At 42.4% G+C, this 16,032-nt stretch overlaps 1 protein-coding gene across 1 annotated transcript in view; it reads left to right on the forward strand.

The window, feature by feature from the left end:
* Window positions 1–682: 682 nt before the first annotated feature.
* The window catches only part of DYNC1I1 (dynein cytoplasmic 1 intermediate chain 1), a 189,979-nt gene continuing 174,629 nt past the window's right edge, over window positions 683–16,032 (forward strand). The window contains exon 1 of the mRNA XM_065627742.1: window positions 683–726. The gene's annotated coding sequence lies outside the window, so the exon portion shown is untranslated. The remainder of the gene's footprint in view (window positions 727–16,032) is intronic.

Genomic DNA, 16,032 nt, shown 5'->3' on the forward strand with positions numbered 1-16,032 from the left:
GCTGATGGCTGAGCTGCTGTGGGGCTGGTGGCTGGGCTACAGCGGGGGTGATGGTGAGGCTGGCATGGGGAACGTATCTAGGCACCTTCGAGGGTGATGGCTAAGCCATTGTGGGGCTGATGGCTACTGCCATGGAGATGGTGGCAAGGATGCTGTGGAGATCGCTGTGGGTGATGGCTAGGCTGTTGTGGGGGAAACCTGAGCCAACGTGGGGGTGACAGCCAGGGGACCTCAGAGCAGCCGGGGGAGCCCACTTCAGACCGGAGTTGCTGGGAAGGACCAGAAGCGGGGGTCCAGGCCCGGCAGAGCCCCGTGCGGGGCGTCCCCTGCCCCAGGCGCTCCGCCGCTGCCACCTGCTCCGCACGCCCGCGGCCCCTCCCCGGCCCCACCGGGCGCTGCGGGGCTGTCGCTGCCGGGGGCGCGCAGGCGGAGGAAGAGGAGGAGGAGGCGGGAGGAGGAAGGCGGCAGCAGCAGCAGCAGCAGCTCTCGGGAGGAGCCAGTCCAGCGTGAGACAGCACATTCAGCCGGCGGCGGCCGTCCTGCTGCAGCGGCGTGCGGCGCGGCACGGCGCGGCACGGCACGGCAAGGCGCAGCACCGCAGGGCGCAGCGCCGCGGGCAGCAGCCGTTCGGGCAGCGGGGCGGCCCTGCGCTCCCCCGGCAGCGGGGGCTCGGTGAGGGCTGCGCGGCGCCGGGAGCTCCTCCGCATCTCCCGGGCGCCGGCGGAGGTAAGGCACCCGCGGCGGGCGGCGGGGCCGGGACGTGGCTGTGCCGCGGCGGAGCGGGCGAGCGGGAGCTCCCCTTGGGAGCCCAGCTTTGGCGGCGGGGAAGCCTGGGGAGGGGACGCTCCTCGGGATGCGCAGCGTCCGCGGAGCCTCGGCGCGGCCGCCGGAGGCTGTCGCCGGGCACCGGCCCGGGCTGAGATAGCGGGCATCCCCGGCTGCCTCGCAGGAACCGGGTGGCCCTTGCAGGGAGGGCTTTTCCACCCTGGCAGCTCGTCTCCGAGGAGGGAGCGGGCGGGGAGGTCTGCGGTGAGCCCCGCCGGCCCCAGCGGCACCTGCTCCAGTCCCGGGGGCTCCTCCCGGCACCGGCGCGGCCCCTTGCCCGTCCCGCTGCGCCGCTCCGGGCTGCCGCAGGCTCCCCGGCTGCTGTCTCAGCGCCGAGCGCCTTAAAGCAAAGGAGGTGGGAAAAAGTTTCCCATCTTTAATTCTTCGCACAGCGTGAGCAACAGCAGGTTTACTTAAAACTGCGACGACAGCACAGGGAGAATTAGATCTTTTCCTGTTTCTAAGGTAATTCCCTAAAAGGGTGAGGGGAGGAGGGAATCAATATGAGGCCTTTGTCACTGGTAGTCCATTGAAATACATTTTGAAAAGGATGTTATTATGGTTACATCGCCCTAGGAATCCCCCTGGGTCAGCAGAGAGCAGAAGGCTCCTAGATATTTCCCAAACAAAACCCTCGTTTTACTGGCTGGAACAAAGTATGTTTTTCTGTCAATATTGGCATTGACAGAAAGTACAATTTTCAACTATAAATACATATAAAATAAGGATTCGCAGCAGATCAAGGAATCTAATCTGCTATTATAGGGGGGATGAAATGGAGAGACCTGAATTGAAGTTGGCACGTGGTTTTGGCACTTGCACCTGGTAATTTATCCTGACATACAGGGTTTTGTCAGCTCTTTGCTTCTGCATGAGGACATTAAATTACCTCTGAAATGCCTCTAAATATCATGAAGCGTAGTGCTGCAAAACCACTTTCAGAATGGAAATCCAAATCCCAGGACCTTCTATCTTCTGATAGATGGTATTATCAGAGCCACTGAGGAATTTAATTTCTGTTACTACCAATGTGCTTTGTTGAAGTCTCTCATTTGTTCTTGCTAAGTTAATGGGGAGAAGTTGTATGTTTTCTTTTCTGACTCTTTTAAGTTCCTCTTTTTACTTTCTTTCCATTTGAGATGACATCTCTATAACAGTCTCCATACTTAGTTGAGGGCAATAAAATTCCTTCTACAATTTCTGTGTAGCATTCCTCAGCAAGAATGGGTTTCCTCAGCATAAACTTTGAGGCTGCACACAGATCTTTGCCCCTGGGAGTGCTCTGCTTCATTTTGTTTTTCCCAAACCATCTATTTATATTCCATAAAAATACAAAATGTGTTGTTCCTTCTACACCTTCTTCTCTGTACATGGACTGTTTTGAGGATGGGGACTTGCTATCCTCTTCTTTGATATGTGCAAGACTTCTGACAGTCAGGTATGTGGACGTCCAAGAGATTGTCTGGAGTTGGATTAGCTAGATTTCTCCTGGTTCTAGAGAGGTCTGCCTCAAATTAGTCTACCCTAAAAATGCAGAAACTGCAGTGCTGCCTTATCCACAGTTCAAGAGAGGAATCTTTAAAGGAGCAGCAATAAACCACACCCTCTACATGCAGTGATTATTGAGGATTTGGAAATCTGGCTACTCAAAGAATAGTCAGGCAAATACTGTTGTACCCTGCAGATCTTAAATTAAGAAGCTGACCTTCCAGCTCTTTCTATAGGAGGAAGGGCAGTGAACTGCCCTCTTTTGTGATGCCTTTCAGTGGCTATTTTTTTCATTATTGAAATGCATTTGTTTGTTTTCCAGTTTGTATTTTTCCAGCTTCAGGTTCTGGGTTCCTGTTATGCCTCTCAGAGATAAAAGCCTTGCTTTAGCAGCTGTCTTCAGGCTCCTCTAAATGACGCAACAAGAGTTTACTTGCTTTATTTTCATATAAATTAGCGGATCAAGACTCTTGATCTCCTTTTCTTTTGTAAGACAGGTTTCAAGAATCATTCCTTGCTGCCATCAGTTTTCCAATCTGCAAGAAGAGAGAGAGAATACTAGATAGAGCTGGATGCAAAGGGTTGTGGTAGAGGTCTCACCATTGCAGGATGCTGGACAATGAGGTGAAATGGGCTGGGAGAGAAAAATATAAGAGAGCGAAAGAGAAAAACATAAGGGTATGAAAAGGCATTGCTGTTTTTCAAAGCAATGATTCGGGTAATTGTGTGGTATCTTTCAGCTCCTCAAACTTGACTTGTTCTCACAGGGGTTTAAAATACATTCACAGTCTTTCTCTAGGAATACTCAGGCTTATTAACTAGTGCTGTGGCTCGAGTGCCCTGTTGAACTCCTTTGGCTCAGTTTGATCAACAACAGAATTGGTAATTAGGAATCTTTCAGAGTCACTCATGCCTAGTGCCAAAACGAGCTTCTGCTTGGAGGTAGTGGTGGGACGTTAACAGAAAGATCCTCCCTGTCCTCCCCATGGGATTTGATTTCCAGGGAAGTTAGAGGGTGCTAACACTGAAATCCTCACTGAGGTGCATGGGGAAATTAATATCCGCAGAGGTGTGACTTTCTGCAGCTGTAGCCAGACATCATGACCTCAGTGCAATACTCATCTGATATTTTCATATTTTAATTTTAAAAACCTTGAATGAAACAAACCATAATGACTGTAGACGTAGTCTGCATGTAAAAGGGACATTTTCCGGCAGGAATACTGATGGAGTATGCTGGCAAACTGCCCTTAGTACAGATGCATCTTGTATTAGTAAAACTGTGCTTTTGCCAGTATAGCTTATTTTAGTTCATCTGAGCAACACAAGTTATACAGGTGAATACACATTTATGTGTCCATAAGGGGGCTTGCTTTCCAAATAAGGGATCTTACAATCTTCCACTTGGTTGACCTATATAAGCTCCTCCTGAGCTTAAAACTGTGCCCCCTCTGTTGTTTTGGTTTTTTGTTGTTTTTTTTTTTCTTTTTTCTTCTTCTGTGCTTCTTCAACATTTTTTGTTTTCCCTTTTGAGGCAGAAGCATGCTGGCGAGTGTCTGGAAGGGCACTGTAGCAGCAAGAGCCACAGAGCAGGAATGACAGTTCTGGAAGTGTTTTACGGGCAGCACATCATAACTCCATGCTGAAGTTTGAAGGGCAGAGGATTCAGCCCTGTCACTGCTGACCGTAATAAGAGTTTCTCTGTGACTCTCTGATGGTGAGTCTAGCCTTTAGAGTGATGGCAGGAGTCAGCTGTGTACATCGTTTGAAAGCCATGAGACAAGCTTGAAAAGTGGGCCCATGCAAACCTCATGAGGTTCAACAAGGCCAAGTGCAAGGTCCTGCACCTGCTTCGGGGCAACCTCTGGTATCAGTACAGGCTGGGGGATGAAGCGGGGATGAGAACAGCCCTGAGGAGAAGGACTTGGGGTTACTGGTAGGTGAAATATTGGACATGAACTGCAATGTGCATGTGCAGCTCAGAAATCCAATTGTATCTTGAGTTGCATCAAAAAGAGCGTGACCAGCAGGTCAAGGGAGGTGATTCTCTCCCTCTGCTCTGGTGAGACCCCACCTGGAGTCCTGCAACCACCTCTGGAGCCCTCAGCACAGGAAAGACATGGACCTGTTGGAGAGGGGCCGGAGGAGGCCACCAAGATGATCAGAGGGCTAGAACACCTTCCCCATGAGGACAGGCTGAGACAGTTGAGGTTGTTCAACCTGGAGAAGAGAAGGCTCTGGGGAGACCTTATCGCAGCCTTTCAGTACTTAAAAGGAGCCTGTAGGAAAGATGGGGACAGACTTTTTAGAAGGGTATGTTACAACAGGACAAGGGGTAATGGTTTTAAACTAAAAGAGGGGAGATTCAGGCTAGACATGAAGAAGAATTTTTTACAATGAGGTGTTAGTTTGCCCAGGGAGTTGGTAGATGCCTCATCCCTGGAAACGTTCAAGGCCGGGCTGGACGGGGCTCTGAGCAACCTGATCTGGTTGAAGATGTCCCTGCTCATTGCAGGGGGTTGGACTGGATGAGCTTTGAAGGTCCCTTCCAACCCAAACTACTCTATGATTCTATGATCTCCAAACTCCATTGAAGCCAATGAGTCTGCATTGACTTAAAAGATTTTAGATGAGGTCCTGTGTAACTGCTGCTTTGACTTGTGTGCAGATGACTGTGTTATCTGATGAATAATGACTGCTCAGATGACTCTTCGATTCTCGGCTGTTCATATTAGATGTTATCCTATTTTCATGTTTAACACGGCTTGCCTGACCTGGAGAGACAGGTTACATCAACCTGAGGAACAAACCTCCCTGGAGTCCTTCTGGACCAGTGCAGCTCTACCCTGTGTATTCCCAAGTGCTGACTGACTGTCCCTGCTTGGCCCTGGAATAATTAATGAGTAATTCGGCAGAAGAAGAGGGTTCACTTACTGCCACTCAGCAGAAAACAATTACAGAGGGAATCTTTTAAGGACATCATAGCTTTTTGTTTCTGGTGATATTTTCATGTCTTCACATCCCTTTTCCTTCTTGCTGTCATTCTTTGAGGCTTATCCCTTTCTCTCTTCCTCAATACTAGTCTTAATACTGTGTTCCATCCACACTGGTCTTTTCTTGCCTTTTGTCTTTTCTCCCTGGGATAGAAGTGGTTTTAGTTCCTTGTTCTTTCTCCCTCCACCTGTGGTGTGGTACAAGTAATTCCAAATCCTACTCTTCATTTATTAATTTTTCACTTCAGTCCAGTAGAAAGATGCGATGTGTTTTGTGTTCAAACAATGGGTAGTTACAATAAAGCAAAAATACAAAACTGCCTAGTATGATTAAATATAAATAAATATTATGGAGGATATATTGTTTATCTGTTTATATCCATATCTCCGAGCCTTTTCTAATGCTTTATTCTAATATTTTCAGGCCGAATTTGACAGAAAAAGCTATCCCCCCACTATGCTATGTTAGTATTGAAAGTTAATCACTGCATGTCCTAGACCACATGCAGGGAGAATATGGATCTCTCTTGCTTTAAACTGTTCAGCCCTTCCTTTCTGTATCCATTAACACAGATCTTAGCTTTTAAAGTGCACAGACATCAGTATTTAATCCATACTGTTCAAGGAATGCCGTTGTTTTGTGTTTTGCACATTAGGCCACCACTATTAGGATCAGAGTGGTTACCAGGTCACTTGGTAATTGGGGCAAAGACATCTTCAAATGATTGCTATTGTATATTTTCAGAAATTAAAATATGTAACAAAACAGGGTCACAGAAAGAAAAAAAAATGGTTCCTTGTATTTCAACCTGTCTGTCCTGGTTTAAGGACTGTTTTGCTGAGCAAGCATTGAAAATAATTACTTCTTTGATTCTCAAAGCACAAACAAAGCTGGGGGACTATCTAAACTCATGTGACTTGCTTCATAATACATGTTTGTCTTCCCTTTAAGTAATATGAAAGAATCACCGTTTTCCTTAATTGCACTATTCCAAGTCATATGACATTGTTTTTTTTTCCATCAGTTTGTTACATTTTGAGCAGTTGCTGAACCAGAAGATGGTTTGTATCATAATCCTGAAGGATTTCAAATCTCAGTTTGCCCCTGAATGAAGTCTTATTTTATTTGTGCTTTTTTAGCCCTGACTGCTGGTAGAGCTTTGTTACACGCTCAGAGCAGTTTGTTACAGACTATCAACTTCTGCCAGTCTTCATTGCCCAGGAACACAAATTGCTTCTGCAAAAAATGGAGAAAAGATAGTTCATGTTATATATATGTGTGGGTGTAAGCTGTGTGGTGCATTAAATAATGAATGGCTTAAAAATCTATAACCTTTTGGAATGAAACAAGAAATTTGACCTAAATCATACCCCCTAGAGTGCAATTAGCTATTCACGTACGTAATCTGCTGTACTTGGCAAAGCCCGCGAATGTCGTATTCCTGCCTTTCACTATTTCCATAGTAGTAATAATAATACAAAAAAAAATTGTGCCGATGGAATAGGAGGGTATTGTACTGCAGAGAAAAAAAACCCAAACAGCGATGCCCTTCTCTGTCTGCACTGAAAGAGCCCGTGGGAAAACTGTCCCATTATTTCCCACAATATTTTCTTTTTCACAGAAAGTTGATTGATAGCAAGAAAACACAGGAAAGCCTAGTTTCTCAGCCTTTATGGACCTCTTCAAATATATTAAAAACACCCTAAACTAATTCAGTAGTATTTTTATCTGATAATTATAAATTATAGAGCTTTAGGATTTTTTCTCATGTTTAAAGCATAGAACTCAAAAAATAATGGTAAATTATATTCTTCAGAAGGGGATAAAATGGGGAAGAAAGGTGTTGCAACCTTACTATTAATGTTCTCCACACCTGATACAGCAGCCCTTCCTTTATGTACATAACACTTATTGGATTTTATTGTTTACTTATCAGTGAATCAGAGGACAGGGAAGTAAAATCTATAGACAGCCACATCGACATACAAACATACAAGTGTTTTCGAACAAAATTATAATATAATGCAGTATTAATATTAGTCAATACTAGTATTGGTTGTAAAGTCTGTAAATGAAGATCATGCCCCCTCAGTGTTGATTCAGTAAACTTTTAATTAAAGTTCTTAAAGTGTAATTATAAGGTCTTCCAAAGAAAGTTTCTAGTCTCACTAAACTAGGTGATAAATTAGGCATAGGTGTAATTAAAGTCAGTGCCCATTTTTTGTATTATTTTTCTTAAACTACTGTATATATCTATAAAGGAATAAGACTGCTGTGCTTTCTCATATCACATACTGTCCATTTTTGCTTAAGGACTAACTGTATTACCTGCTTACTCTTGGGTTCTCCCCAGTTCTCTCTTGTGATATTGCAATGATTTGTAGACTTTTTAAACTATATTCCCCTCTTATTCCTCAAGACTTTCTGTTGGAACCAATAAGCTCTTATTTTTTACAGATTAACGTGGCTGGAACCCAGACATGGACCAATTCTGGTTGCCTTGTGGACCACCAATGGTCCCATATTTTGAGAACCACTAGTAAAAGTTGATTTATTTTACAAAAATATCTGTAGCCCCGAGTTCTTTATTTGAAGAGAACTGGTGGCATCTAACTGCTGTCCTGGTCTCAAATCCTGGAGCTGAGGTCCTGGCGCAGTGGGTCATGCACTGAGGCTTACCTCTGGAGGAGTCCTGCAGTGCACTCCAGAGGCGTGGTTGCCCTGTCATTTAGGCTGGAGACTTGTTTGCTTCTGCCCTCAGTCAGCCCATTTGCCAAGTTTCTTCTCTGTGGAAGCCGGGGCACGTGAGAGGTATGTGTCTGTGTAGGAGAGAAGAGCTCTCGTGCAGCCAGCCTTGCCTTGGTAGGAGGCTGAGCTTAAAGTGCACAGCATGCCCACATCTTGAACCTGGGATGTGTACCTGAATTCCTCACACTTGAAGTTCTTATGGTACCTGGGAAGCTCAGATAGAACTAGACTGACAAAATGGTGTAGAAACAGAAACCCAAATTCCAGTCCTGAAAAATCTCTGCTTGGCTGTCACCCAGCTCTTGAAGCACATGCAGTCTCTAAAAATTCCCTTTTTCACCCCAGAGTTCTGCTTCTGGATGTGGTCCTACCCTTGAACCCCCCGGACTCAACAGCCTGGGTGTCCACTGTCTGTCTCTCCTGGGCTGCCTCATCTGGTTTGCATTTCTTGAGCCCGTCTGTCAGACTGAGTGCTCCATGCCCATGTCTCAGGTAATTTTTGCCTTTGCTTAAAGAGATATTTGCCTTCATCTATGCTCTAATCAACAAGATGTGTGTCTTCTGCAGTAGGCACCTTCCCAGTCTTTCCCACTGAAGCTGCTCCACATAAGCCTAAATTGTTAAAGATTCTTTGGGTGCGACAAAGCATGTGGGAAAAAGAGAAAGGACTCTTCAGCACCTTACTTCAAGTACTTGGTGAGAAAGAGTAGTCTTGGGCGCCAGATACTAAATACAGCATTGTAGTTTAAACTAAACAGTCATTGCGTATAATGTAAACTAACCCTGAAACAAAGACTAGAACCCAGGGGCCTCAGTTAGGGACTAATGTTCGCTCTCCTGCATCTGCTTCTTCTGCTCCAACGAATCTTTGCAGAAAAGAAATAAACAGAAAATAGCTTCAATGGTTAAGAATCCAATTTCTGTTCATCTAGTCTTTCTCATCCATTAGCCAACAGCCACCCTAGGGAGGTGGGTTTCAGTTCTCTCAATACAAAAAAACCCTTCCAAAACATACAAAACCCAAAACAAAATGCAAACAAAAAACCCCCCCAAACCACGTTTCTCTCATTTGGGTAGAATACTTTAACCACAGAGAAGATAAACAGAAGACATAGATTTCTTAGTTCTCAGTCCTCTCGCATATTCAAATTCTTTGCAGTTCTTTATATGTCCTTTAAATTATGATGTTAGACATCTGCATTTATCATCTTGCTCTTTTATCTACATCTATCTTTTTCCACTTATGTGAATCAACAGGGATGATTGGCTGAGGCTCGCTTTGATTGTTCATGTTGCTTTGCTAGTACAGCCAAAGAAGCCATGGAAAGTACAAAGGGAATGGTAGTGTTATTTCTTCCACTTTGCTTCCTTAAAAATTATGAGAACTCATATGAGATCGTCTGTGTATGTATTACAGCCAGGGCTCTCCCCTGCTTTTTAAATCTTTAGGTGTTTTGACTTCAGAGATGAAATAAATGTGCAATATTTTTAGCCTAATTACATCCTTACAAACATCAGCTGCAAAGCATGCTTTTGTTTTAAGAAAAACATGATATCTGGGTAAGTCTTCCAGGAAAACCTGTGTATTGGCAGCATAGCTTGTTCCTTGATGTCTGTCTGGCAGTTGTCATAACTGGGTTAAGAAGCAGACACTAGAGCATGCATTTTTTTATGTTTGGGTAAATGGCTTCAAGCATCAGTTTGCTGGCCGTATACCATAGGGTTATCTCAAGAGTAGGGCAGAAAAGTCAGAGGGGTCAGTTTTGCCTTCAATGAGGAGTGGAAGTATGTGTTTTAATGTCTGAAATATTTTCAGGATGGAGAAAATGAGTCTTTGGTCCACTTCAGGAGAGACTAGCAGACATTTTGAAGTGAAATTCTATGTTAGGTCTTAGTAAGTCATTAAATATACTCCTAGGAGGCACTTTGGTACTGTTATGATGAACCAGATATTTTATACAGGTTTTGAAGAAGTGGTGAAACCAATGACAGCAGCAGATATAATTGAAATCTGAGCATTATATACGCAGTGCATACAAAAGAAATTGGAATTAGAAACATGAAATACAGGGCCCTTTTTTTCTTTTCTAGACAAGTGACCTTCAGATTGAGGATAAGATTTTGTCATCTCTCTCACATTATCCATCTCTAAAATCTTATCAGTTTATAGCTTGCATTTGTTTCTCTTTGAATGTCAGAAAACTTCTTTAAACTACCCTGCTTGGTCCTGCAGTTCCTCTCTGAAGCAAGGAGGGAAATTCACAGAAGATAACGTAGCGCAACTGGTAAGATCCGTTAATGTGTGGGGAGTATAGAGTCACAAAGATTCAGAATCATGGTAAGTCCATTCCCAGACATATGCAGAACCACATCTGGAGCCCTGTGTTTTATTGTAGACAAACAGTAAAAAATGACAGAAGCAGAAGCTGATAGGGAGTGAACTGACCATGAATACCCGAAGACTTTGTATTCCTCAAGATCAAAATGTTGTCAGGCATGCAGTTGATTGTTTTGTTAAAAACATCCACTCTTCGTAACTAGGGCACAATTGCTCAGTCAGATCCTGAAGGAGATACGAGTCAGTACTGGTTGCATCATTGAGGATCATCTCCCAACATGACATGTGAGATCACTGTGCAGTTACAACTGTCCTCATTAATGCTTATTGAGGAAAACCTAAGACACTTTAAAAGATACTTTTACAATCTAGTTTTCTTTGAGGTGATACATGCAGTCAGTTCTCTCAATATAAAGGGAGAATATTTGGTGGGAGATGTGCAGCAGCTTTGCTAGAATGACCTGTTAGCATATAGTATTTAAATTAATTCTAATCCTAGCTGGAATGTCATGTGTTCCTTACTTATTTCCAGTGAGTTGGTGCCAGCAGCTTGCTCTCTTCAACCTTGATGTCTCTTCCATGGAACTATGCTGTTGGAATTGAAAGGGTTGTGTTAAATTTGACTGAGAGGGCATGAGAGAATGGGGTAATGAGAAGGTGATGATGCTTCATTGACGCTATGCCTGGTGCCGAAAGAACGGGCAATAGTAGAGCTTTGCTCATATACCGCTTTGTAGGGACCCTGTAATTCTGCTGTAACTGAGTTCATTTTGTTGAAGGGCCATTGTGGAAGAACAAGAGTGAAAAGATTAAATGGTAATAGATTGTAAGGGTTGTATAACTGAGCAGTTGTGGGTGCATAACTTACACCCTGTCAGCCTCAAAATAAACTGGCTGGAGATTCACTGACCTGTTGCGTAGCAACCAGGAGGAAGCACAGAACCAAATCTCTGGGTGCTGTGATTTGTAAACCTTCACAGAACAAAGTCCAAGGCCTTTGCCCATCTGCTAGAAATGTTCAGAAGCTGAAGGATAAAAATGGTACATTCCCTGGAATCTAACACTTAACAACCATTTTATTTATAGATAAATACACAGATGCAATGTAAAAACCTGACTGTTTTGCCTCAAGGTTATGTAGGAAAAAATATTTAGTCCATCAAATTTTACTTGGTGTTTCCCTGAATTCATCACACAGGAGATTCGTTAAAATACTGCAAATGCTAAGTTTTTGCAGCCGCAAATATTTGCCCGTTGTTGTGATCTTGTAAACATTGATATGCCTATTTAGCAAAAGTATTTGTGTTATTCAACTGAAGTTAAGTCCAAATTCTGATGCATGATGTAAAGAGGTACGCAAATGTTTACTTAAAAATTGCTGTCAAGAAGATGATTCTAGCCCCTCTTGTCCATTTGAAGTATGTTTCAAACATCATTTTCAAAGGAATACCATGGATTAGAATGCATTTATGCTAGGGTAACAGCTCCCTCTGGTTTCGTGCAGACCAAAGATGTTTATCTGCTCTGTACAATTTCGTACTTAACATGCACATTCTACACTTTTACAAGTCATGGGTAGATCCCATGGGAATTTTTTCTGTTGTAAAATGTATAATATCACTAACTGTAGGAAATGTGTTAGTTTGTACAAAATAGAGGCAAATATGGTACATAATAGAAATGGATCATTTTTTTTCCAGTAGAAAGTTCCATATGTAATCCTTTCAATAGTAATACTACTCCCACTCTATAGACCCATTCTTTAAAATAAAAAATCACTGATTAATGTATTTTATTATGCAACTTCCTTTGCCTTTCAAACTAAAGACATTTTGCAGTTTTGGACTCAAGAGTAGCTGGCTTTTTATGAAGGCATATGAATAATATATGTATAGCATCTACAAGTACTAGATGCTGCCTATTTATTTTAGAAAAGCATCTTAATGAATCAATTATTTATAATTAGTTCTATAGGATGACTAATGTCGTATGTAACAGTATTTAATGAACCCCTTTGGTAATTGCAATGGAGATGATAGTGAAAAGGACAACATAAGAAGTCACAAACCAGGAAAGACTTTGAGGCTCATGAAGTGGTGCATACGGTTCTACTCTGGTGCAGCCTACTGAAGGAAGAGCATGTAAAAATCCCACAAACACCAAAAAGAAATAAAATAATTAAGTTTTTTTATCTCCTACCAGATTTGGAAACAAGTTTCTTTTTAGATGAGCTCTGTGATAGCATACGGACAAGATGCTATTCTAGGTGATATAAAGAACAGGCTTTAAGAGGAGGGAGATGTTATATCTTCTTTTTCTGCTTATAAAAAGTGTGCACTGTAATAATTTTGTCTTTATTTTTATTTTATTCATCATACATTGGGCACTTTATGCTCATTTTTTCTTATATTTAGTCCAAGCTACATACATGTGTTGCCACTCTTTGTACCTCTGTAACTCTGTGGTCTGGCAAGTACCAATTTATTAGTTCTGCAATTGTATTATAGTAAACCCTTTTAGATTCCTGTGACTGTTTCTGCTGTTAAGTGCTCACATAAATGCTTTGAAAAAATATCTGCTCAAATATTGTGATACTGATCATTGATCAGACCTTGTAGCTTATTATAAAACTGTAATAAGTCTATTGGCTTGTACCTGTAAAAGCACTCGCATGGCTTTTAGTCTAGTCAAGGGTAAAACACTGTTGTTTGCATCTTCCATACTTCTGTGCTTACCACTGCCACTAATGAAATGGTTGTGAGATGTTACTACCTGTGTGATAAGCTTAGTGGAGTAGTTCTGCATATGTTCTGTACAGCAAAGAAGTTTGTGCAAACACTGTAATTATATTAAGATTAATGTAAATGGTCTTTCAAAGATCTTCTTTCATACACTGAAAAGCTAAAAGGAACAACTGGGAGTATATTAAGGACAGGATTCTTGTCACCCAGTCTGAGACATTTACAATCGAGATTTCTAGAACTTAACTGGTCACCCAGGGCCCTTTATCAGCACTGGAGAGGAACTGGTGGCTTTGGGGCACGCTTAATCTTAACTACTTTTAGACATCTGCTTTAGGAAATGTGGAATCATGTCCTAGGATACACAGACTCTTTTGATTTTACCTGCATTGCTGACATCTTGAAATACAACAGTCCATGTCATTAAAAGTCATGCCACAAGGAGCAGGCTCCTTTCCCCAGTAGCTCAAAGGAAGGAGAATTTCCTCAGAGTATTAGGAGCCCAGGTAAATGCTCTCTGTGGAAGGTGGTTCACATCCATGTATCCTGCTACATCTCAAGAACCTATGTTAGCACATGGGTGGTAAGCTCTTCTGGAGTGGGAGGACTCTCTCCTTTTAAAACTGTGTCACTTTGCAGTAAAATGGGCCAAACAAAATAAAAATTGATCTAAGATTATGCACCTTGAAGAGGGGAGTCCTAGGCTGCTCCCTGCTACAAGAACTGTTCCTACATTTAATGCAATATTCAGTGTGTTTGTTCCTATGTGTTCCTTCTTCCAAATAGGTGATTTAATTGCTTCACTACAAAATGTTCTCCGTGCTGTTTCCCTCTGACCAATGCCTTCTCCCAGGCTGGAGAAGATTAAGTCATACATGAGCCTTGGGCAGTCATTCTGCACCAAAGAGGATGTTAAAAGTGCATCTTCTTTACTGTTTACCATTCTCTCTCTTGCTGCAGCCTGCCTTTTGGCACTCAGAATGGCAGTTATTAGAAATTTGTTCCCAGTAATGAATACAAAGTGTTAACTCCATGGTTAATGCCACTCAGAGTGACAAGTACGCTTGCTTCATTGCTCACTACTGACTTGCTGGCATCTGAGAAAGGTGGTTACATACCCTTGGTGTTCAAGTTATGCTAAAATTGTAAATAGCTAGTTTGAAGGTTGGTAAGCTGTTTGAGGGAATAAGGCACGACTGTAATATATTCCGGATGAAAGTAACTTGAGATTAATTTTTCTCTATAACTCAGCTCTGGCAACATTCTTTGAAGAAAATTTAATGCATCATCTCTGTTGTATGCAAGATCTGTTTTGTTAAAAATAGGGCAAAGTTATAATAGGATTTGATCACCCTGACTGCAGCATTCTAAAGAAGGGGCCAGGTACTAAACCACTGATGCTCAAATCAGGGAAAAAGCTAGTTAGCTTCCCTGACATTAAGGGAATGAATTTTTAGAAAGCCAATTCATTGATATCTGACAAACAGCTTGAAAGGGATGTCAAACCCTCAGGGTTTCTGTCGTGAGCTTTAAAACGCATTTGCATATTTTTTGCATAGAAACAGGAGCTTGCTTTCTGTTGCCAAACTGCAGAACTAAAAGGATGCAAAACCTCTATCTAGTCCGAAGGGCTCTGAGGGGCAACTTCATAATCAGAATTCAAATGTGTGCAATAGATTAGGAAAATGACTTCAAATGGGATTTCAGCCGTATCTCTGAGAGACCCACAAATCCTGAGCAGATTGGTAGGCAAAATACTACCTGCACTGCCATTAAAAAGCTTGTTTTCTTCTCTGGGCATTTGTCATGTAAAAAATAGCTCACTGACGTCAACTGGTCACACAGATTAATGTTTAAGGTGCTACTGTTTAGTTTTCTTGACATCAAATGCAATTTTTCTCACAGTTTTCATTTCTGTTTCTCAAATTGAAAACAATATCATCATGAACAGGACCAGAGTGATGAAGGAAAAAAGAAATAATGGTCCTCCACATATAGCCAGTGCAACTAGTGGTGCAGTTTGTTAGCAGTTTGATGTCTGTCCTAGTTACACCATTTACTGTGTGTTGTTGTGAATTGAACCGGGAGTCCCCAAGCCTTGAAAGGGCTGTGGGGTATCTTGCCAGGATGGGCAGCTCTGCTGAAGTGTGTGCAGAATCTGTGATGGCGTGAGCTGCACTGGTGTAATTCCTGCTGGTGGGCTTCAGCTGGGAGTTTGACTGGGAAATGTTAGCATCTGTGGTGTGGTCCACACAGAGATAGAGGTGTCCTGGCCCCTCTGACATCCATAATTCTGCTCATCTGCCTGCCATTTTCATTGAATGGCTTCTTCTTATAATTACACATTTTATTATTTTTGTTCATTAAAGGAAAATGCTTGCAAAGGCAACAAAGCTCTTGGGGCTGAGGTTGCATTTAATGTGCAGGTGATATTGGCTATATCTTCCATATCATGGGCCTATTATGCTTTTATCATTTTGAGGAGGAAGCTGATGACTACAGCAGAATTAATGATGGGTGAAAGTGCCATATAACTTTTTGCATATAGATTTAATCTCCAGCTGTCCATCCACTCAGGCAGTAATATGAGTGCAGTTCTCATTACCTTTAACGGAGAGTTGCCATTTAAATTTCCCATGCATCAAGCAAACAATAGACTTCCTTTGCATATACATGGCACTGACATTGATCTGATTGATTCTGGGTTGCAGTGATGGATGTGGTCAGTGATGTGTGAATTAATAGGAAAGGCATAGTTAAGTCTTCTCATGAATGTCCATATTAGTCAGGACTGTCTTTGAAGTAAAGTGCTAATAAGAAAATCAGTATTGATACAGTTAGATGACTGCTCATAATGATGATGAGGTTAGAAAAGAAATAAATTATCCGTGACTTAAG

The sequence above is a fragment of the Caloenas nicobarica genome, chromosome 2 (genome assembly GCF_036013445.1).
Source record: "Caloenas nicobarica isolate bCalNic1 chromosome 2, bCalNic1.hap1, whole genome shotgun sequence".
NCBI classification, from domain to species: domain Eukaryota; kingdom Metazoa; phylum Chordata; class Aves; order Columbiformes; family Columbidae; genus Caloenas; species Caloenas nicobarica.